This window comes from Ambystoma mexicanum, chromosome 6q (assembly GCF_040938575.1).
Source record: "Ambystoma mexicanum isolate Mex_15411 chromosome 6q, UKY_AmexF1_1, whole genome shotgun sequence".
NCBI lineage: Eukaryota > Metazoa > Chordata > Amphibia > Caudata > Ambystomatidae > Ambystoma > Ambystoma mexicanum.
The window spans coordinates 1,191,380,276-1,191,405,323 of NC_090937.1; the positions used below are offsets into that span (position 1 = coordinate 1,191,380,276).

Below are 25,048 nucleotides of genomic sequence, written 5' to 3' on the forward strand. Positions count from 1 at the left end.
ACTGCTGACTGGTGATGGGTAGTGAAATAATTTACATCCATACAACTAGAAATAGAATATGATGCATCAGACAAATAATCTCTCCGTTAATGCACTACGTGAGCTATTTTAGAATTACCTGTCTTTTCATTTACCCTCAGATAATAACATGGGATTATCTGTAATGGGATATTACTAAAAAAGGATCTCACAAGTCAGGGTTCCCCAAACCTTTGTGCCATTGTATTGTACTTGTTATTTATATAGCGCTTTTTACCATTATTATAGTCTCAATGCACATGTTGGGAATGCCCTTGGGGACCGAATCCTGAATGTTTGTGGTCACCAAGTAAGATTACAATGTGTGTGTGCATTTGGCATGTAATGCTTAGCAAGACTGTCCAGTCTCCGGTAGAGAGCAACCCATGAGGTCAGGCATGTGGATGGGTACTGAGAAGAGTCAGGGGATAGCGTGAGTGCTAGAGACTCGCTATATGTTCATCATGCCCCAATTTGTCATAGGTCTGCAATGTATGCAGATGCCAGAAATGTTGAGGCATAATCTGGTTTAAGTAGGCGGAAAATAATGGGATCAGCACGACTGGATTTTATCATAGTCCTTGCTGTATTGTGATGTGTGTGGGTAGCCATGGCCACAGCTAGTGTCCACTGAAGTGGTGCGTTACTTATACTTAGCTGCTTCGGGGAAGAATGAATTCATCTGTCATTTGTATAGCACCTTTCATTATAATTATGGTCCCAACGTGCTGTTGGTTGAACGCCGTCGGAGGGACCGGAGTTCAGGTTTGGGAAAATTGGGGGTTCTATTATGCGTGTGTGCATTTCAGCCATAAAAGGTCTGTGAGGGTGACCAGTACCTTGCTAGTCACCCATGTCTGAATGGTGTGTGGATGGGTGTAACAGGGTATACTTTGCACTAATCAGGTGGATTGTGTTTAAGGAGACAATTATGTGGAAGCTACAAATTGAGGTTGTCATTAAAAGTAGCTTCATTCTTCTGGTAGAAGTTTTATGCAATAGTCTTTGTGGTATATGTGAGTGCAGGGTGTGTGGGATGAGCCTGTGCCTTCCATTAGGTTACGAAGGTGAGGAGGTGTGTTGGAGGACAAAATTATTATTATTATTATTATTTGGCATTTATATAGCGCTACGAACCCTCAGGTATCTGAGCGCTGCTTATTATTAACCACGGTGTGTGGTGCTCATTTATCGACCTCGGAAGGATGAAACGCTGAGTTTGGCGCTGCCAGGATTCGAACCTGCGTTCGCAGGCTCTGCACTGATGTCAAAGCGAGCGCTCTACTCGCTGTGCCACTTGACCGGCATAAAATAGTTTAGTTGTGCAAACCACAATGTCTACATCCTCGGTTTCATCTGGGTACCACACTCGATTGGGCGAAAGGCTAAATATGGCTGAGTAACACAAATGGACTAAAGGAAAGGCGAGGATACCTTATACAATTAGGCTAAATGTGAGATGTGGCACACTAACCCAAATGGCCTAAATGGAAGATCTGGTTGACTAACAAAAATTGGTTAAATCCAAGATATGACTGACTAACACAAATGGGCTGAATGCGAGATATGGCTGACTAACACAAATGGGCTGAATGTGTGATATGGCTGGCTAACACAAATGGGCTAAAAGCAAGGTGAGGCTACCTTATACAATTAGGACAAATGCAAGATATGGCTGACTAACACAGGAGGGCTAAGTGTGAGATATGGCTGGCTAACACAAATGGGCTAAAAGCAAGGTGAGGCTACCTTATACAATTAGGACAAATGCAAGATATGGCTGACTAACACAGAAGGGCTAAATGTCAGATATGGCTGACTAACCCAAATGGGTGAAATGCAAAATATGGCTGACTGACACAAATGAACTAAAAGCAAGGAAAGGCTACTTTATACAATTAGACTAAATGCGAGATATGGCTGACTAACACAGATGGACTAAAGACAGGTAAGGCTTCAGATTCCTTGAAAAACAGTGTGTGTTTTTGTCTTTTCCCGTTCATTTTTGTAGATATTTTTTGGGATGTTTAATTATTTAATTTTAGATTCTCTGCTGTTTTGATCACCATCCTGGCACCCTCCCCAGCGCTTCCTGGTCCCTGCCTTCCTCCCTCCTTATCCTGCCCCCCGAATGCCAATTGGGCCCTGAGACCAGTTCTGGTTATCCACTCAGGGCATGAGCAACATGTGCATATGGATTAAAATGGTGAAAAACACCTGTCTCTTGACAGACCATATCAGCTTTCAGGTGGTGTAATTAGCATAATAGCACAAAAATAGCAGGTTCATGAGCAGAAATTAACAATAATATTGTCTTGGTGTAATCCTAGTCTAGGTGAATTTGCAGTGGCTGTTAATTTATTTTCAATCTGCTCACTTCCTTTGAATTAAATATCCCTATAGGCCTTCTTTTCTGAATGGTGGCCTGTCTGGGAAAAAGCTAGAATGTGAGGAGGTGTTTAGACCAGAAATGTAAGGAGTGGGACAGGGGTGAGGTCCTATGATGGGGAAGATCCAGGGAGAGCGTGTGACGGTTGTTAGGATTCAAGGGGAAATGGGCATTTTTGCATGAGTGATGAGAAGGTGTGTGGTGCGGTCAATCGCACATCCTGAGTGAGGTGGGTAGGTGAAGTTGTGAACAGGGTTATCAGGGGGTCTCCCTTATTACGGTTTATTATGCGGTCACTCTCAACTCAGGGAATTCCTTTCCACCAAAGAAAGCTGGCGCGCAATAAATCACTTTTATTTTAGGTTCAATTTGGTGAAGCCTCCAACCTGTCTCATACTCAACCCCAACAAATACCCTGTGTCAGCAATGGACTGGGTACCAGGCCGGTGTGTATTAGGAATATATTGTCATGATCTCTGCTTCCAAAAGGTCAGGGTTTTCCCAACTCCCTTGGAAGCAGATTCATAACCCAGGTTCCGAGTGCCAACCAGTCCCAATTGGGACCTTTTGGACCCAGTCCTGGCGCCAGTGGCACCAGGCTCATAAATATGCCCAGTCCCAGCGCTGGAAGCGCCGGGCTCATAATGCTTGGGTGGACTTACCTGCAGCAGACCATGCTGCTTACTTGCCTGCCAGTTGAGCCTCTGATCCTCTTCTGTTTGGAACTACTTTTCCTGTTGGGTGGGGCAGGAGCCACTCCCTAGGTTCAGAACACTGGAACTCTTCTGAAAAGCAGGAACTCTTTTCTTACCTAGGCGTGGCTGTGGAAGGGGACACCTAAGCACTACAGGAGGCTATTTAAACCACACCCGATGGATGAATCTTGCTTTGCGTTATTCTGCATCCTCTGCAGCAGAACGCTCATCGTGTCTTCTGCATCTGATCCTGGGCCTAAGGAAAAAGGCTTACCATCCTGAATCCAGTCTTCAGCAACACCTATAAAGACAAGAAAGAACAGGTTAGCATTACGGTCTTCAGTGACAGCTCTTCACTTACCTGGGCCATCGGCTGTCACCAACGCCTCGCGCTGCATTCTGAAAGACAAAGGCTTACCTACTCTTCGTGCGCTCCGGAGGTCTTCACACTGCATTCCGGCATCTGAAAGACAAAAGCTTACCAACTCTTCGCACGCTCCGGAGGCCTTCGGCGCTGCATCCCGCATCTGAAAGTCAAAACAAGGTGCGTTTAAAGACATTGGGGAACTTTAATACTCACGTGCCATTACTCCTTTCCACATCTAACCCAGTGGGTATTCCGGCACCCTGCAGCCGCTCCGAACTTGTACCTGCAAAATAAAAAGACAGTTAGAGCGCATCATGAAGCAGGCAACAAGCGCTAACTTACGTGCTTCCAGGCGCTTCTATTCATCACACGGGCTCCATCTTCAACTCACTTCAGCCCATCATCCACCATCGCCGGAACCGTGCAAAACAAGAGACATCATTACTAAAGACTTTAAAGACATTAGAATTACTCGAAACTGACCGTTCGTGCAGGAAACGACGGACAGCAGTCCTCTGAAGTCAAGAGGCCTGCTCCCCTTATCCAGTGAAGAAACTGGTTACAGCACCCTGCCCCGAGGCAGATGGAGAGCACGGCGTTCACTTAACTAAGGTGAGAGCGTTAACCTTCGGGGTTCTAAAGGAGAAGAGAAAGGGAAGAAGAGAGAGATATTCAATAACCCAGTTCATTAATCCCATATTTTCTATCTGCAGACATCTTACCCTTCGAGTCAAACATACAGTGCACAGAGGTCCAGCCCAAAGAGCCAGCCGTGTGTTACACATCACCTTTGAAGATACGGTATACGCCCAGTCAAGACCGGCGCCTCTACGGGAATCAGGTGAGCGTTACATATATATTTATTAATTTATTTAATATTTTACACAATGCTAACATCAGCCAACAACGCTGTGGCAACACCCAAGATCACAACAATATCTTGGTTATATAATTATATAAAACACAGGTGAAATGTTGAAACATGTGATAATAGCTAACATCAGATTTGATTTCACTTTTACCAATAAAAACATTTGCAATACAATAGCAAATCCACAGAAATGTCTTAATGTGAAACAATACTTTTCTCCCAGCAACCCTCAATTAAATATGACCCCTTTGATTGAAAGGCAAGGTGCACGGAGTTCGAGCACAATGGAAAAACCGTGTTGCTGCTGATTTAAAAAGGCATTGTTTTGGAAAAAGGGATTCAATGAGAAAAAAATGTTTGGGCTTGTTATGTAAAAGGCACAGTTGGGGAAAAAAAGGGAACTCAAATGAAAAGCGTACATCAACACACTTGAAAATAAAAGGCAGAACTTGATAACATGGAGTCAAAGAAAGATGGGAACCAAAAGGGAAATTTCACTTTTGTACCCACAGACAGATGAGATCCAATACTTTGTAATTCAGATTTTAAAATGAATGAAGAATGTTGTTTTTTGCACCCTCCACACTGACTTGAAAGGTGATGTTTTGTGGATTAATTATTTTTGGGATTATGGATGCCCCCCTTTTCTATGTGGACGACAGGGATATCAGAAACAGTCAACCAAATATTTATGAGCTATACCAGCCATAACAAATTTAGCATGAGCTTTGTCAGTTTCTAATTCTAACAACACTCATCCTGTGATGTTCTATATGGAAATTCATTTATTTACTTTGATCAAAGGTGGTGTTCTATGGGGAAATAAGTTTGAGTAAGATTTAATAAATTTGTGCAAAGGGCCTACCCAGTTTTACCCCCCTCTACCCACTAATGGAAAAGGATAAAGGCAGGTTGCTCCCCACACAATTATTGGCTTTGGGATATCTACTTACATGGGAGGCTTTGGTCAGGGAAAACAGCAGGACTCCTCTGAGGATAGCACAGGTCTGGTCAAAGGCTTTCAGTTAGGGTCTTTCTTCTGCACCCAGACTCCTTCTGCTCCTCTGGTTTGGGTATCAGTTAGCTTCTCTATGTCCCGGCCACTGTCTACAATGCAATGATTAAGGTCTCTCTTCTAGTTGTTCTTCGCAAGAGTCCAGCAGCAGCTCTCTCCCAAAATAATTTTAAGTCGATTTCTGATATAAACCTGCCCTTTTCTATGGCTAGTGACACAGCAACCTTGCCATTATTCCAGTGGTCTGGATTGGCTAGCATGTTCCCTTCACCTCCCACCAAAATGCCCACTGGCTGCTGATAGGACCAGAAGTCGGTAAATATGAATGATGTAGTCTGAAGGAGGGGAATAGACACATCCTTTCAAATTGACAAGGATTTCTGCATCATTTGCTCTGAAACATCTCATACTGAAATAACTCTCCTGGTCTTTCAAATAACCCCATGATGATTGATATATTTGGGTTCTATATTTTACGGAAAATCCGGCCATATTAATTTTACTTTGGTTCGCCCTTCCTGAGCGGAGTTTCAATTTTTTGCTGTTTTCTGCTGCACCAAAATAGCTAAAATTGGGACAGCTTCCAATTTAGGCCTTAATTTCATGATCTACCCAAGGGACAACTTTCCATTGCTTAGCTGTACGAAAATGGCACTATTTACATGACACAAATTTCATTTTTACAGAGTCACAATGGGCATTCTCTCCTGTTTAATTGGAACTCGGGTGGCCTCTATCGGACACACACTACTCCACTTATAAAGGAAAAACTGTATTCAATGTTTAATCACTGGCAGAGCATAATATGGCCTGAGTAGGTAGGTTTCCATTTCCCTGAAAACATGTGACTAGCCATCTGGTTTATCTGTGTTTATCTGCACATGTCCTTCTTGGATTCAAAGGCCTTGCTCATTGCTTAAGGTACAGTTTTATGGAAAGCTTGACCTCAAGGTTACTTCTGCAGGACCTCTTATCAGCAACTCATTGGGCTTCATTACAAGTGTGGCGGCCACGGAATGAACAGTGCCTGTAAGGGACTGGCACCGTTCATTCCGGACCACCACATTACAAGTTCTGCAGCGGGTCCCAATCTGGATGCCTGGCCAGGCCAGACGTGCAGAGCGGGACCCGCTAGCAGTACAGGATGCTAACAACTGGCCCGTCATTAATGGGGGCTCAAATGGGAATGGCGATGTACCAGATACGGGTCCCGCAAAAGTGAATTACCGGGCCCTCCAAGTTTGGAATGGCCCGGTAAGTCCCCTTTTGCGGACCCAGACCCGTGTTTGGGGGTAGCCATGCAGCTAAAAACAACATGGCTATCTCCAAACTCTCAATGAGGCCCATTGACATCCAAGCATTCTTCTTGGTAGGCCTAGCTCCAACAGGTCATGGGTCACAGTTTCATTTCAGTGAAAAGGCCCCACTGCATACATGCAGTACAGCCTTAGATCAATCAAAGGTTTTTACCTTTTGACATTTTGCACAGCATTGTGTTGACCCAGTTGCTTAGTAAATTACATTTAAACCTGTTGTTTAGACCATATCGTTTTTGCTTCCACAATATTAACCCAGATGTACATTCAGAATTTCATCAAACAGGCAGTTAACAGAGAGCACCAGTGTTCAATTATGAAAAATGTAATAAGCCTTTCCATTAAATGTAATTTTGGCTGTTGAAAATAAACACACTTTTCCCTCGTGTGAAATGTCATAGACTTAGTTTCACCTAGATTTCTGAATCACAGTCTCATGTTGCATAAATATATTGTATACACTGCTATCTGTCTCATTTAGTGGAAAGTGTAGCTTTTCATATTTTATGAAAACAGCATTTTCAGCCACATATGTCTTTTGCCATGCATTGGGCACATCTAGCAATTTTACGTTTTCAGGCACATTTTCCTTCACTCGAACGCCTTTCATTTTGGTAAAGTTGAAAGAGGCTGATTTCTGTTCATGTCCAAGGCCTTAGGTCAGAAAAAAGTGTTTTGGGACTGGCCTGCATTTTCCAATGGATAGCACCAGTCAACTACACTCTTAAATACTGGCCTGGCCTGGTCTTTTTGTTTCTGGCATTCAGGGGATATATTGTACCCCACACATCCCCCCTCCGGGCTCTTTGATTCAAGTGACTCAGAGAAAAGGAGAGAGTGGGGTTTTGTTTATTTTTGGCTTTGGTTCATTCCATGAATTTCTTTGTCCAAGCAAGGCCGCTCTTTTCCCCGTCCTTAGGGAGTGACAGCTCTTCAACTGATTGATATGGACCCATTTCTCTTCCATCTGTTCTCCTTTCAGGATGAGGAACTTATAGGCGGCAGGTGAGATTTTATTGACAATTTCAAAAGAACCACGCCAAGAGGGGAGGAACTTCTGCTCTTTGGTCTGGTTCCTTTAGAAATTGTACAGAAATACCCTGACTCCTACTTCATACTCTTTCTTGATAGTTTTTAAGTCATAGTGGGATTTCATCCCCTCTTCCTACTTTTGTAAATTTCGCTGAGCGTAAGCAAAGGCGTGCTGAAGGTGTTTTCGTACATTTCCAATGTACTCATGGGTTGTGGATGCTTTGATCAGGGTTTGCTCTTGAGTTATGTAGAGCAGATGTTGAGGTAACATCACTTTTTGTCCAGTCATGATCTCAAAGGGAGACATTTCTGTTGCAGAAGATGGTGTAGACCAAGGTTGTCCCACATACGGCCCGCGGGCCACAATGCGGCCCGCCAAGCCATTTTATGTGGCCCGCGAGGCCGTATGTTGGACAACTCTTGAGTAAAAAAAAAAACTTTTTTTTTAATTTTTTTTTTTAAATGTGCCTGTTCGCAAAACTACTCTGTGCTCTATTCGGGCCACATAAAAGAACAAGATGAATGAGAATTCTGAGCGCACACTCACTCTACTAGACTGCTATTAGCATCATCAGTCACAATATTTTTGGGGGGAGACTTGGAAACATTGGCATAAAAGGAGCCGCGCTGTGCTGGATCACCATTCTTTCACCAGTAAACCTGATTCAATCACCATGGCCCCCTTACAAATCCCAGCCATGCTGTGATTGACCTGTGTACACATCCATAATTGTATCAATAAACTTTCTCTGCATTTTTTATGGCAAATGCCAATTTCGCCACATTCATTTAGGTCAATTTTATTGCTTTTTTTACCACAAAAACCGGTGGCAGAATCCCTGCACCCTCACTTTCTATATACCTTACCCAAAATTACCATCTATATTTTTTTGGTAAAAAAGCGTAAAAAAATGCGGCAAAAAATGTTTTGTTGAAATTGCCATTCGGCAAAAGTGGGCAATAGCAAATAATCTACACACTCAAGAACAACCTTTCAAAAAATGCTCTCCAGAAAAGTATTGAAAGGAAACAAAATCCAAATCAATGGGAACCAAAGTTTTAATTTGTTAGTGGATTGAGTTTGTTCACAAAATGGATCGGAGTACACTTCGAATAGTTGCTGCAGCTCTGGAGAAAATACAAGTGGATGCTGAGAAACTTAACTTTTGCAGTGCTTTTTTTTCCTCGTCTCGAGACAAAGAAGAACAGCGGGAGCTAAGTTACGTTTACCTCTAAGCACAGTGCGGATTGATGAAAATGTCCATGCATTATACCAAGTACATTGGACATTATAGATGTGGCCAGTGGGGTATCAAAGCATGGCGAATACCACATGTACAGCACAATATGTTACCCTAGTAGGGCCCCAATAACACACTGCAACCTGCAAAGGGCCTCAGTGGACCACCTACCAAGGTTTCTGGAAGCTGCTTATGATCTTGATCTGTGATCTATGATATGATCTGACATGATAGGTTATTTATAACGCGCTTAATACCCATGCAGCAGTGATCCCAATCATAAAAGTGAAACAGGCAAGCCCAACAGGTATAATTTATTTTCACTCTTTTGGTAGCGCAGTCTGAGGGCAGTCTATACCCTTCAGGAGAGGTGTGAGCTGATACAGTTGCAACACAAAAAACAATAGTATTATGTTCCCAAAATACCTTAGTTCTTGTCTTTCGGATCTCAGCAGAGCCAGGCTTTCCAGCATCAGACCAGAAGCATGGGTGCCTTTGCGCTGGGCTGGGGTCAAGTCGGTGAGCAGTAGCGATGGGCCCCAATGATGCAGTTCTGTTGGGAGTGGTGCTGATTTGTGGGTAGAAAACGCTGGGAACAGTAGGCTGTGCCAAGTGGATGGCACTGGAAGACTCAGTGACCTCTGGGCCCTGACAAGGGAATACTTGCCTTTGGCGCTGTGCAGGCTCAGCTGACACAACACTACATATGGTTACGGCAAAGATGCCAAAGCTTCAGCATTGTCATTGAGCAGAACTCTGAGATTCAGGGGTGGTGAAGCGTCGTGGTCCAGGATGATTATGATGGTGTCAATGGGGCCAGCGCTGAGCAGCTACGCTCAGGAGGGCCATGGGCCCGTGTGGGGCCGACAGGCCAGTGTGGGGCCGACAGGCCAGTGGGCAGACTGCAACAGTCCTGCTTGAGCCATCCTGCTATTAATACAAATCTCGGGCCGAACAGCGCCTGATGGGAGAAAGGAACTGCGCTACAATCTGCTCTTTTGCTGGGCTCTGCCTGCTGGAGCTTCCCCCTACACGCGGGACAGGCAGCTCTGCAGATGCTCAGAGCTTCTGGGGATTGGGGCTTGGGGCTGGGTCAGGGCCTTCCTTCTCACCCTCGCTTAGCGAGGCTTCCCAGAACTGACCCAACCCCTGCCCTCTTGCATGCAACTTATACTTAGCTGGCAGGGGAGAATGTGATCTCAAGGGCAGATCTCCCAGGGTGAGGCTTACCCATTGCACATCGGATTTGCTGACCCCTGCTATGTTCCCAAATGCGGGATACATGACTGCATTGTTTCTGGTAGTGGGGGACCGCGTTCGCGCTCTCCCCCCGATTTATTGGTGAAAGAAAAGGTAAAGTGTGCACTCGGCCTGCTAGGTTGCATACTTTTAGATTGTGCTCACATTGCATTTCTTCAATTAGGTTCACCTTTGGGTGATCGCTTTTCCACATTTTATCTGTTGAATTGAATTATGCTTCTTTCATCACCGCAGAAGTAATGTGTATTACAGAGATAAGCTGCCATATGTATTGGGCACACTGCACATGCTCAGGCAGCATCAATCATGCTTTGTACAGGACAATGCTGGCCTAAATTGGGAACAGCCAGCATAGACATGTTGCTACAGAGGCATATTTTGGGTATAGCCAGCATGACAATGTGCTACATCAGTGACAGTGCTGTCTTAAACTGTGGACACATTGATCATTAAAATGTGTTGTGTTGTAAAATGTTCTTTTCTGCTGATTGGCTTTTTGGTCACCTTTTCTGCTGTAAAATGCACCATTTCAACCCCATATTTGAAAAAGAATTCTTGGGGGGGACCCCCACCCCCAAGAACCTTGTAGCTCCCTCGCTACGCTCGGTCACCCCCACAATTTCAGAAAAATATGAACACATAGACACTGAAATAAATCACAAGCAACTAACCTTTGATCACTGCCCATGACACCAAAAGCTATCCTTGGGACTGCATGGCTATCACTGCCTGTGATGCTATTGTGTCAAAGGTCACACAATATCGCTTTTTAATATACTGCTTTGGGTGAGGTTGTTGACTTTTGGCTCGCCAGCCCACTGGGTGACAAAAAGTTAATGCTTCGGCCCCACATTCAAAAAGGTTGGACAAGCCTGGTGTTGATCATCGGGACAAACGGTAATCGGATGTCCCAGCTAGATCCAAAGTCCGCCACAAACTTCTTCAAGATGCCCACAATTGTCTTATTATACCTCATAACTCCCCCTCATGAAGCTAGGTGGTAGGCAATGTGGAATTTTCTCTTTTCCCCTAGTATCTCCAACATGTTTGTCATCACCTCGCTGGTAAAATTACTTCCTCGGTCCGACTCAATTCTTTGAGGAAGGCAGAAAGGAGAGAAAATGTGATTGATTGTTAGTGCACCAGCTATCTCCGCCCTACAATTTGGGGCCGGAAGACATTTCACCCCCTTGGTAAACAAGCATGTCACGGTCAACATGTACTTGTTTCCTCTAGAGGAGCAAATCACAGGCTCAATGAAATTGACTTGCAAGTCCGACCAAGGTATTGTCATGCCCCTTTTATGTAGGGGAGCTCTGTTTGTGTGACGGAACTCAGCTGAAACCGAGCACACACACGACACCCCTTTAAGTATAGGTTGAGTTCCTGACCCATGTATGGCCAGTATGCAACCTTTTGCAAGAATTCTAAGGTTGTATGAAACACCCTATGACCGGCAGTGGCCACCTCATGGGGGGGTGACTTAACATTAGGCTTCGGAATGAGGTAGGTGCCACCCACTGGTCACATCCAGATATGGATTTCCATTCTGACAGACCGTCTTGGATTCAGAACATTTTGGAAAACTTCAACACCCAGAGATCCTCCTTGCCAATATAATCAGATTCTGTCAGGGGAAAATTCATGGAGTCTTCAATATGTTGATAACATTCCCAATGGTTGGGTCCTCTTTTTGTGCAGTAATCAAATCTCCATCTGGGGTTTCATTACTCCACTGGACAGTTGAGAGTTCATTTTTGCCATGGGTTTGCGACCTGGTGATAGCAACAACCTGGATTTCCCCAAACAGGGATTTGGTTTCTGGGAGATCCTTGTGAATGGCTCCGGTCATTTCCAGTTTTGTCTGGTCCCTCTATTTTGGAGTGACTTCTGATCTTTTTCCAATATATGGTCATCTCATTAGAGGTTACCAGATCATCAATTGATTGGACTAATTGCCCATGCTTTAGCGGTTTGTTAATCGCACACAGCATGCATTGATTTTTCCAATTAAACATGTGCTCCACAAACCCCTTCCTGACATAATCTGAATCAGTGATTATGAGCAGTTCTTTGAGTTGGTGTTGCACGGCATTTAGGATGGCTTGATGTACCACCATCGACTCTGCCACCTGGCTACTTTGGGGACCTATTTTATACCCAGTGTAGAGTTCTGGGGCATCATTCACCCAGGCATTCCCAATGCCAGCCACTAGTTCTTTTTCCCTGTGATTGTCAACATGGGAAAATTCCCATAAACTCTGGGTATCCTCTGACACATGTTTTCCTCGTAGACTTTGTGCGGGGAAGTAAGGTACACCTCCCTATTGTCCTTGGTCCTTAGAGTTTCGTCCTCGAGACAGTTTTCTTGAGCACAGTCATGCACATCAGCCAATCCTTGCGCTAGAGGACTCTTCTTGTTTTGTCCATATCTGAACTCCACAGGAAAGCCTTGTATGGACAGAATCCAGGAAGTAATTCTGGAATTACTCACATTCCCTGTTCGGATTCCGGTCACTTTGGAGATATTGCAAGGGTTGATGAGGAGTCTCAATGATGATGTGCTCCCCGGGGATGAATGGGCAATAATTCTTCAAGGCCCACACAGTTACCAGGAGTGCCTTTTCACAATCATTGAATTTTTCCTCCACAGAGGACAAAGTCTTGCTTGCGTACAAGATTACTTTGTTGAACGTGTCATGCTTTTGGTATAATACTTCCCTTAAGCAAGTATCTGAGAACCTTGTCTCCAAGAAAAATTCCTTGTTCTTTATGGGGTAAGCCAAACAAGGAGCTTGGGAAAGGCTAAATGGGCTAAGGGTTGCGTGACCTCTGCATAGTCTTCAATGAACTTTCTACTATAATTAGTGAGTCCAAGAAGGCTTCTTAGTTCTCGCAGAGTAGTAGGGTCTTTCAATTTCTATAATGCTTACACCTTTTTCACCTAGGAATTGAGACCCTCAGGGGTGATGATTTCATGCCCTAAGAAGTTAATGCAGGTCTTAAACCACTGTATTTCCTGCAACTGAGTCAGAACATAGCTTGTTTCTGCTGTGTGTTCATCCGCAGTTGTGTTCTTGATTAAGACATCATCTGCATAGGCTAAGTTTCCCCTTTCGCCCAAGTCAGACAGGGCCTGATAAAGGAAAATATTTCATTAATTGCCAGAGTTTATGTATCCAAAGTGGGTTTGGCTCCATGTCTATTGCTGCCCTCCAAAGGTAAAGGCAAGCTTGTACTGGTCTTCCCCACCTATGGGTATTGTCCAATAAATGTTGGTTAGGTCAATGGAGATATACACCTTTGGCCCTTGGATTTGGGCTAGTCGCTGATTGATGTAGGGAAGGGGCAATCGTGACATGTGGACCCATTTATTTAACTCCCTAAAATCTGCACAAAGTCTCCATTGGCATTTAGGTTTGAGTATTCCCAGAACCGGGTTGTTAAAGGTACTGTGGACAGGACAAATTATCCCACAGGATTCTACATTTTTTATAATCTCTGTAGTGACTCCATAGACGCGAGAGGCAACCAGTATTACTTCACAAATACTGGAGCCATCTCAAAGTCCATTGGTATGGAGGTTGAATATATCTCTGTGCGTCCACAGTCATAACAATCCACTGCAAAGACATCCTGAAAATCTCAAAACGCCTGTTTCAGATTTTGCATTTGCTGTTCTGTCTCACAGGCATCAGCAAGATTGATTTGTTCTTCGACCATCTGCTTACAGCCTGGAAAGACCTTGGGTTTGACAATTTCAGCCGTATCCTCCAGTTGGATAGAGAGATCTCTTGTTATGGTGTTGGCCTGGTCATGAGGTTTCAAGTATGGGAGGTAGTCACTGATGACTTGGAATACCACCTCATCCTTCCTGATGTCATAGGTCACCTCTTCCCCACCATAAGGGCAGGAAGAGTAAACCAAGAAATTCCACCCTTGCCGGGTGAAAATCCTTTCTGGAGGGATATTGTTGGTAACGTTTTAGCAGTCATTTGGAATTTGGTCCAATGATCTCATTACTTAAATCAATAGTATAATGTTGGGCATGAGCCACCATTCGGATAAAGGTGTCTGCACCCAAAGTGATACTTCTAGGGTCGCTGTTATCCAGCATTATTCAAATAGTACCATGTTTGAGGTCAACTAGGGGTGTCGGAAATAAATACAAGTCTTGCTGTTGGAGGTGATAGTTCAAATGTATGTAAACATCCTTGTTTTTGAGGTTCTGTCATTGCTTAATTTTTAGGGGCATTGTAAATTGTCGAACCTGTCCAGGGATGGTTACCCCTTCTGTCACTTGAACTTCAACCGCATACAGCAGCAATTGAGCTGACGAAAATGCTTTTTCAGTGTCATCAAAGCACATGGGGATACCCCATGTCGGGACCAGGCTTTGTAAATAATTAGGTCCAAATTCATTGTGAATCGATTGAGAATGTCACTGCCTAAGTAAAGGTGGAGGGGACATCACTCACAACCCAACAATTAGGTTCTATGCTTTTTGTCAGCAAAGGAAACTTTTAGCATACACCTGCTAAGCAGGAGATGTTTGGAATTTGGAGTTTCCCGGCCCATTTCCCACGTATCAATCAATTTAAACATGGGAGTGGTCTGATCTTTTGGGAGTTTCCTGAAAAATGATTTGCTAATGAAGCTTCTTCCGCTATTCTCACATACCCAGTGAGAACAGGCTCCTTCCCTCATTTACTGGAATAGGGAATAACTGCGGTTCACACTTTATCTGGATGTCAGTCAAACTTTGAGCTGGTTTTTCATCATCTTTTATCATGGGTTGTGGGTTTTCTTCTGTTTGTGGATTGGTATTTCCTTCCAAGGTGGAATGCCACTTAAAACTCGGGAGGTAGGTTAATTTTTAAAAATGGAGACGGGTTCCCATCACCAGTTTGTTCTCCTACAGAGATGGTGTGCCCTCTGGAGTGATGACTATCAACATGTGTTTTACCCCATGTCACCTAATTTTGATCTCCAGATCCGCAGTCCCTTCGACAGAAATATCATTCCCATCAAAGGTTTGGAGCGTTCCAGGAAGATATATAAAGGGAACTTGGTTACTCTTCCCCCTTCATGAATTTAGTTGGCCAAAGTCCTTTTTGGAAAGGACGGTGGCTTGGGATCCAGTATCCACCAGAGCTGATAATGCACATTGACCCAGTACCTTAATGGAGGCATAAAATCTTCCTTCTCTCGCTTCAAGGGGACAAATAATGTGCTTTTTGTGCCAGTTTGGCAGTTAATTGTTGTATATTGATCTCCAACACTGTGTGATCTTAGACAGTTTTCTGTGTCAGACTCCGGGAATCTGTAAAGGAGATTTTGCACCCAGTAACAAATGGGAAGGGGAAGTCCCATTTTTCCCCTGATTCTTTTCTTTCCCCCTTTTCCTGGAGACAGTTACCCAAGCTTTTTTGGGGGGAGGATACCTCAGTAGATTCAGGGTCATCTGGGTGACAGTGTTGGGATTTACAAATGTGTTGCTCGGGGTCAGTCTCTGTACTTACCCAGTCTAAATCTGAGTCTTTTGGGACCCATTTATCCTTGGGAGGGATCCCTCCATCCCAGAAAGAGAAGATCATCTTCCCTGAATCCTCCAGGGATTCTTCTCTTTCGAACGGGATGATACGGATTTCCTCCACAAAGTGGGTTATCTTTTGCTTTTGATTTCTCCTACTTACTCTCTGTTCCCTAGGTTCCAGATTTTTGGGGGTAGGAGTTTCATGTTCAGGTTCAGAGGTTTCCAGGGGTTTTGTCCTGGTGAGAAAGGACGCTTCTTCTAGGGCTTTGCATTTCCCTTCCATCCAGGGCCCCCTCTCCTGGAACCTGTTGGTTGTCGGAGGATTCTGATAAAATCAAACTAGAGACTGCCTCCCTTACCAACAAGTGCCTCAATAACAATGCACCACCCTACCTTACAGACAGAATTTGCAAAAATAATCCTCAGGAGCGACGGGAATAGCTAACTCTAACTGCCACCAAGTTCCACGATTTAGACTATCCACTATTGGGAGACATAGCTTCCCAGTCAAGGCCGCGCAACTATGGAACTCCTTACCTCCAGGTATTAGAGCCCCTCAGCCTTATGCTAAATTCAGACAGATTTTGTTTGACCAACTGGCTAAAAGAAAATGACAAATAAACTCACCCCAACACTCTCTCGACGCTCTGCTTCCTTTCCTTTGCCTATGGATTCATCCACTTTGCACCAGTCCACTTGGACAACTCTCCTAATGTACTGCATCTACCATATTCTACCTTATTCTATGCCACCTAACCATGTAACCTACATTGTATATATTGATATGCCACTGTCTATTTTGTCCTGTACTGCATGTACCCATGTAATCTCAGTGCATTCTCGTGTGATTGTTATTTACTCTGTATTTACTGCGTGTTATTTTATATGTAGGCCTGTTGGCCATGTAACTAAGTTAAACATATACTTTATGCTGCGCCCTGATGCTCCTGGGTCTGGTGCACATTATAAATAATAAACTTAACTAAAGTAAACTTGTGTTAAGTGTTGGACTTGTCGCTCCATTTGAGACATCCTTTCTGGTTGATAGGAAGGTCTGGATTCATACCGTTGCTGCTCCCGGAAAGGGTATCTGTCCCTTCTCCCAGAGTAGCTCGGATGTTGGGAGTTTCCCTGATAACTTTCCATCCCAGGTCTCCCCCTCCCTGATTTGGGTATCTGTTGTGCTGAAAGTGGGGTGACAGAGGAGGATTGTATGGAAATTGGGGTTTGAAGGGTATCTGGGAAAGAAAGTGAGGCTGGGGGTGGAGTATTTATTCGTTCCTGACAGAATTTCTAAGAGTAGTTTTGAGGGAGGTTTTCTGGGGTAGTGCTTATCTGATTGGGCCCCCTCCCTTCTACAAGGAGAGCCCATACCTACCCCTCGATGGGTCTGTTACCTTGTAACTTTGGCTGACATATGTTGCGAAGCCAGATGTAGTGTTGGACTGATACCCTGACTGGCTACCACCTTATTGGGTTGAATCAGAGCGTCACCTCTACCTCTCATTCTGCTTGTTATTGTTAGTGGGGGGAGTATTTTAGGCCCACCCATTTCCAAGTTCAATATGGGGGTCTTTTTCACCACTTTCACCACTGCCACCTTTGCAGCAGCGGGTGTGTTTGGTGGTTTGGGATTTTTAGGGTTGTTTTTGTTTTCAGAGGGGTTTGTACTTCATAAATCTGGGTGGGCTGTTCTATCACCCAATCCAGGGTCCTTCGCTCATGGAAGTCCCTTACTAGTTGAGTCATAATGTATTTCGGGACCACATGTAATTAAGCATTGATGAACTCCCGTCTATTGGTGTACACCCGCCTAAAGGTCTGTGCAAATGCCTGCTTTAACTCCTGCACAAACTGCCTAGGTGCTTGGTCTTCCCCATACTGCAGGTTGCATGCTGCCTTATGGGCCTCCTGAGGGTTGCTGTGAACGGAGAAATGCTTGAACATAACTGCCTTATAGGTGGACCATCTTTGGTGATCTTGGTCCACCAGCCCTGCAAAGAAGCTGGAGTATTCCAGGGAAAATGTCCATTTGACAAACTCCATGGAATTATATCATTCCTGATACCAAATGAAATCAACATTTGGTCATAAAGCTCTAGATGCTCCCATATTGAGTATTTGCTGTTCTTATGGAAGGGAGTCTTAAAGCTCTTTATGGCCTTTGTCTGCTGAATTGGGTCTTTCACAAGACCTCTCTTCTGTTTGGCAGACTTTCTTTTCCGCTGCACCTGAGTCTACTCGCCCTCTGACTCAGAGCTGCTAGAGTAGATGGTCCACTCTCTGTCCTCTAGGTGCTCCCTACCTCTATGAGACCGGGAATCCCTCCCAGAATTACAGGGTCTGGCCTCTTCTCTGCTGTGGTGCTGTGGACTTTCAGGGTCATTTCCCTAGTACTTCCCTTTTCGCATCAAGAAGTACTCACCCACCGCATCCCTTCTTCCGGGTATGGTGGAGAATTCCCCCCACATCCCTGAATGTGTAAAGGTTTTTAAAATACTCTTTTGAGGCCTGGACTCTGGTTCTTCTCTGTCTGAAAAGTGGACCAGCTGGTCCTTTTGTAACCTCAGTTTCTGTCAGTCTAACTCCCTGATCTTTTCATCAAATGAGCCCTCCTTGTGGGAAGGGTATTTTTAAATCTGGGTAAAGATGAATATTCATTAATATCTGATAAGGACCGGCCCTCTGACTCAGTTGGACTAGGTCAGGTTGAGTCCAGCTGCCTTATGGTTCCCTGTTCTTGATAACTGGCAGGTATGAAGTTAGCTGCACCCTGTACATATGAGGTGGTGAGTTGGCTTCAGGTGCCCGGTAAAGAGGTCATCACTCCATACTCTAAATGGTCGGGGTGCCTCAAAGCCTGTTTGTATTTGGCTATTTCTTTTTCCAACCTTCTCAGCCCCTATCTCTTGGTAATGTATAGAGACCTGAGATTTCAACTCTGACACCAGTGCTTGAGTAGATTCTGGCACTTTATTTTGTGCCAATACTCTGTCTCTGAGTCCCTTGTTCTCTTGACAAAGGGACACATTTTCCTTCTGCGAGGATTGTATTGTCTGGGCATATTCAGACCGCTTATTTTTCAGGAGACTAATCTCCCCCCCTTGTGCAATTATGGCCGGTTTTCCATGCTCTATGTCAACCTCTGCTTGCCTCACATGTTCCCTTAACTTTTCATTTTGTAGCCTCATGTCAGTCAGTTCCTGAGAACATAACCCTCTTTTCTCAATGTATGTCCTTAACTGATGCACTTCCTGACACATTACAGAGTTTGTTTGGGGGTGACTTTTGGATGCAACTTCTTCTGTCAGCGACCTGGTTAGTTATTAGCCTTTCTGCCATGTCGCGTCCGTGCAGTGATTTTTGGAGGATCCAATCCCCCTACCTCCTTGGTTAGTAGAAATTGAGAGCGGTTCACCACACATTGAATGCGCCACACACAGATTCAAAAAAGAATTGTATTTGTGGTTTGATCACAAAAAATATAAATGAAAAGAGCGAGCAGTTTTCCATTGGTAATGCAAATGCCCTCAGGTTTACACGTGTTTCGGCTGCTCAAGAGCCTTTTTCAAAACAAATTGGGCAGTTCACAAATTCATTCACATACATGTTCATATACATGTTCCAAAAATTCTTCTCACAGTAATGTCATGGGTAGATCCCCCGTATCTGTTTGGAAGTCATTTCACGCGTCGGCTCTGCACAATTTCCTATTTTCTTCCCTCAACTGCACTCTCTGTTGTTTCAAAATGTTCTGATTTTGGCGCATATGATCGAATTCACCCTGAGAATTTATATCCCTAGTGACTATATAGCTATATCCAGCTTTCAGTTGTTTAATCTGTGCTTGAAATGTGGAAATATCCTCTAAACAAGCTCTATTGTAAACAACCTGCTCACTTAATTTGTGTTGACTTGGGCTCAGGTTTTCAACACATTCTTGGTACCCCCCATTCAGTGTAGAAAATTGAGCCTCCCACTCTCAATTTGCGTGATGTTGTGTCACTAACTGATCTTTTAGCTGCTGAATATTATTTTCTAATTTTAACTCAGACTTTTGGCTCTGTTGCACTTTTTCTTCTAATTGTTTCAACTCTCTTTGTGCTTGATCCAAAAGCTCAGACTGGTTTTGCACAGAGGCTACACTATCCTGGTATCTTTCTTCCATGATCATCATATGGAAGTACATATATGCTGTGTGAGCTGAGCCATTTTAATTTGCTCATCTCTGCTGCTCTGTGTCATATAAAAGTTTGTCAGGGCCTGAAGTAACTGCCAATTATCCTGCCACATATCAACTTGCCGAGGTAACCTCCCACATCATTATAGCTTGCAACATGTCATGCTCCTGTTCTACCCATTCATCTTTAATAAACAATTTGGATAGAAGTTGCTTCCTGGCCATAATGATTTACTCAGTGCTCCTTCTGAAATGTGCTTTGCACCTGAGATGTTCTCTATGCAAGAGCAACAATCTCAGCCCTGTTTCTGCTTAGTTTCTCCTCCCAATGCAACTCAAATCAACACCGTTTTATCTATACACTGCCCTGGAACACAGGGCACAGGTCTGAATGGCACCTTCACAATGCAACACAACTTTCCATCAACTGCAATGCAATTACACCCACATGAATAGTCTTCTGCTAGGGCAGTGTCACAAGTGAAGACTCTCTAGCAATCTCAGCACAAGCTCCCAGTTTTGTCATGGTTTATTATGTGGTCACTTTCAACTCAGGGAGTTCCTTTCTCCCAAAGCAAAGTGACACACAATAAAGCACTTTTATTTTAGGTTCAATTTGGTGAGGACTCCAACCCATCTCCAACCCAACACCAGCAAATACCCTGTATCACCAATGGACTAGGAACCAGGCCGGTGTGTAGTAAGAATATATATTTATTAATGTATTTAATATTTGACATACTGCTAACATCAACCACCCAAGATCACTACAATAACTTGGTTATATAAAACAAAACATGCAACATTTTGAAATATGTGTTAATAGCTTACGCAAGATTTGATTTCGCTTTAACCAATAAAACATTTTCAATACCAAATCCACAGAAATTATTTCATGTGAAACAATACTTTTTTCCCAGCAACCCGGTCTCCAGGCCTCAATTAAATATGACACTTTTGATTGAAAGGCAAGGGGCAAAGAGTGTGAGCACAATGGAAAAAAGTGAGTTGCTGCAGATTTAAAAAGGCAATGTTTGTGAAAGGCATTCAATGGGGAAAATCATTTTGGGCTTGTTATTTAAAAGGCAAGGTTGGGAAAAAAAGGAACTCAAATGAAAATCGTTCATCAACAAACTTGAAAATAAAAGACAGGACCTGATAACTTGGGGTCAGACAAAGATGGGAACCAAAAGTGAAATTTCGTTTTTGTACCCACAGACAGATGAGATGCAATACTTTGTAATTCTAATTTAAAATGAATGAAGAATTTCATTGTTTCCACCCTCCACACTGTTTCCACCCTCCACACTGACTTGAAAAGTGGTGTTTGGTGGATTACTTCTTTTTGGGATTATGGATACCTTGCCCCCTTTTCTATGTGGAAGCCAAGGATTTTAGGAAGAGTCAACCAAGTCTTTATGAGCTATACAAGCTATAACACACTGAGCATGAGCCTTGTTAATTTCATATTCTAACACATTTCATACCGTGATGTTCTATATGGGAATTCATGTATTTACTTTAATCAAATATGCTTTGGATCTACACAGGTTCCCCCGTCCCCACACTTTAATGGAAAGGTTTAAAGCTGGCTGCTCCCAACACAATGAAATTTCAACAGCGGGGTGGTTTTCTATGGGGAAATAAGTTTGATTAAATAGATTTAATAAATGTGTGTGAAGGGCCTTACCAATTTCACCTCCCTCTACCCACTACTGGAAAGTCATAAAGGCAGGTGGCTTCCCACACAATTCATGGCTTTATGATATCTTCTTACATAGGAGGCTTCAGTCAGGGAAAACAGCAGGACTCCTCAGAGGACAGCACAGGTCTGGTCAAGGACTTTCAGTCAGTGATTTGATTTTCTCCTGCACCCAGCCTCCTTCTGCTCCTCTGGTTTGTGTGCCAGCTAGCTTCTCTATGTCCCAACTACTGTCTCCAGTGCAAGGATTGAGGCCTCTCTGCTAGTTGTTCCTCACAAGAGTCCAGCAGCAGCTCTCTCCTGGAATAATAACAGTTCTGATGCAAATCTGCCCTTTTCTATAGCTAGTGATACAGCCACCTTGTCATGATTTCCTCGATCAGGATTGGCTAGCATTTTCCCTTCACCTACCACCAAAGCCCCCACTGGCTGCTGATAGGACCAGAAGTTGGGAGATATGTATGATGTAGGCTGAGGGAGGGGAATCTATACATCATTTCAAATTGAAATGGATTTGTGCATCTTTTGTTCTGAAAAATGTCATACTGCAATAACTCCCTTGGTCTTTCAAGTAACCTCAGATGATCTATATATATGTAGGTTCTATATTTTACGGCAAATCCGGCCATGCTAATTTTACTTTGGCATGCCCTTACTGAACGGAGTTAGCATTTTTCATGGATTTCTGCTATCCCAAAATAGCTAAAAGCGGGACAGCTTACAATGTAGGCCTTATTTCCATGATCTACCACAAGGACAACTTTCCCATTGCTCAGGTGTAGATAGGATTATGAATGGTAGCAAGTCCCACACTTAGATGAAACTATAAATGTCAGCATGTGCCACCCTTAGACAGAATTGTGAATGCTAACATGTGCCTCGCCTTGAAAAAATCTTAGACATTTGCCAGCTATATAGATAGAATTTGAATGTTAGTATGTGGCACACTCAGATGGAATCATAAACACCAGCTAGCTGCATATATAGACAGGTTCCAAAGGTGTGCAGGGGCTGAATTTTGACACAGTTGTGAATGTTGGCGGGCATCATTTATGGAAGGGATTGTGAATATCAGCTGGTACCGGAGCTAGATAGATATGCAGTGATGTTTCCGCGCCACACCTAGAAAGAACGTGGAAATTTCAGCACATCGCTTCTAAACAGCGATACCAATAAGCAATCCATTAACAATTCCACCCTTCTGCCTACACCTCTCAAACTCTAAACAAACTCAACCACAACCCTATACCACAATAAACCACACAAACTTCACTACACTGCAACAAAACAAACTGCAAATAGACTCGCACAACAGCACACAATGTCTACCGACCGGAAAACACTGTAAACCCAGCGAACAGTGTTAACCGCGTTGAGGCTGCCAATGGCACATCACTGCTCTCTTGCACTTTTCCCGCTTATTCCCACTAACTCACCCTCCCTTTCAAAGCCGCCAGAGCACCAGGGGACCACTCCCGTGTTGGTAGTGTGCAGTACAAATATCCTTTAACATTAACTTTAATATTAACAGCATTTTGTTTACCCAGTTGCATAGTAAATTACATATAAACATGTTGTTTATAACATAGTTTTTGCTTCCACAATATTAACCCAAAGGTACATTCAGAATTTCTCCAAACAGGCGAGTTAACAGAGATGTCCAGTTTTCAGTTATGAAAAATGAAATAAGCCTTTCCATTAAATGTCCTTTTGGCTGTGGAAAATAAATGCTCTTTTCCTTTGTGTGAAATGTCATAGACTCGGTTTCACCTAGATTCCTGAATTACAGTATCAATTTGCATAAAGATATTGTACACGCTGCTATACGTCTCTTTAAGTAGAAAGTGTAGCTTTTCATATTTTATAACAACAGCATTTTCAGCCACAGATGTCTTTTGCCATGCATTGGGCACATCTAGCAATTTTAAGTTTTCAGGAACATTTTCTTTCACTCTAGCGCATGCTCATTTTGGTAAAGTTGAAAGAGGCCCATTTCTGTTCCTGTTGAAGGCCTTAAGTCAGAAAAAGAAGTTTTTTGGGAATGGCCTGCATTTTCCAATGGATAGCACCAGTCAGCTTCACTCTTAAATATTGGCCCGGTCTTTTTATTTCTGAGATTCAGGGGCTTTATTTTACTCCACCGAATGATTAATGGGGAGAGGGTCACAAAAGGTCTTTTACTGCTTGCTAAATATGGGCCTCGGAAACCGGGCTTCTGCAAAAGTGACCAGTGTGATAACAAGGTAGAGCTGCAAAATTAGCATTTAAAATCATACTCTCTATATCTAACATCACATGTTTCGAACCTTTAACAGTCATGATATGAAGAGAGACAAAGTCCTAACAGGAACTCTAGTGCAGAAACATTTTTGGATACATTTTGGGGGCAAACCAGTACTTGAATGGAACAATGACTAGAGCACTTCTTGAGGGGAATTTTTAAACCTCACCACACAACACAACACATAACAATACGCGCGTTATGAATAAGCTATCATATCACAACAGACATTTAACAAGCACATTTATATAGACTGACCTTGAGCTGAGAGGACCTTCACTAAAACATCTGAGATGATTCAAAATGGCCAGCTTCTGTGTCCCAAAGCAAAATGGATGCATCAGGATGAGCATTTCCATTTTCTCGAAGCACAGGTAAAACAGACCAAAAGACAAAGGCCTGGTGTTTGATCATCCTCACACTGCATAACCTAGGGAGATGTTTGCACAGAATGATGTTCCTGGCAATAAAGATGCTCGAGAAAGCTTTCTAGTCACATGACCTAATTCACATGGTCCCTCTGGACCGATTCCCAGATTCAAGATGGCTGCATGCTGTGGGATGTTTTTACCCATACATCCGAGCCCTACCTCAAAAACTGTGCAGTACTGGCATTGAAAACATCATGATGGCCAGAGCTTCCCAGAAAATGCCCAGGGAAGTGCATGAAGAATAGGCTGCCACCCATTTTGACGATGTTATGGGCACAGAAGGGCACTGCCTAAAACCACCATTGGACTACCCACACAGTAGTCTGAAACCATTGGGAATGGCAATGCTGATTGCCAAAAGCAACCTAGAATTGTGGGGAACTCATTTTCTTAAATCCCAAAAATGGGTGCAGTACCAGTACTCACCACTATCAGAAAGCCGGCGTTTTAAAACCACCAGATTTTGTTTAAAACTGAATAAATGAACCCAAGGCAAGCCAAAGAAAGACTTACTGAGAGGTGGATACAATCTAAAGTTATATTCTGAAGTGACTTGAAGGTTTATAACAAGACTGGCTGAGCTGTGGATTTCAGCAGTTTAAGTACATTTGGACTGAAAGACACTAAAAATCTAAATGTTTAAAAGAAATGAGTGACCTACTTTTGAGTGTCACATAGGTTGCAATTGTTTAAATGTCATAGTTTTAAACTTAG

At 43.4% G+C, this 25,048-nt stretch overlaps 1 non-coding gene across 1 annotated transcript; it reads left to right on the forward strand.

Annotated features, from left to right (window-relative positions):
* The first annotated feature begins 10,114 nt into the window (after nt 1–10,114).
* LOC138517237 (U1 spliceosomal RNA) lies at nt 10,115–10,276 on the forward strand. The gene has a single exon (XR_011282448.1). It is a non-coding gene; the product is annotated as a U1 spliceosomal RNA (small nuclear RNA).
* Nucleotides 10,277–25,048: the final 14,772 nt, after the last annotated feature.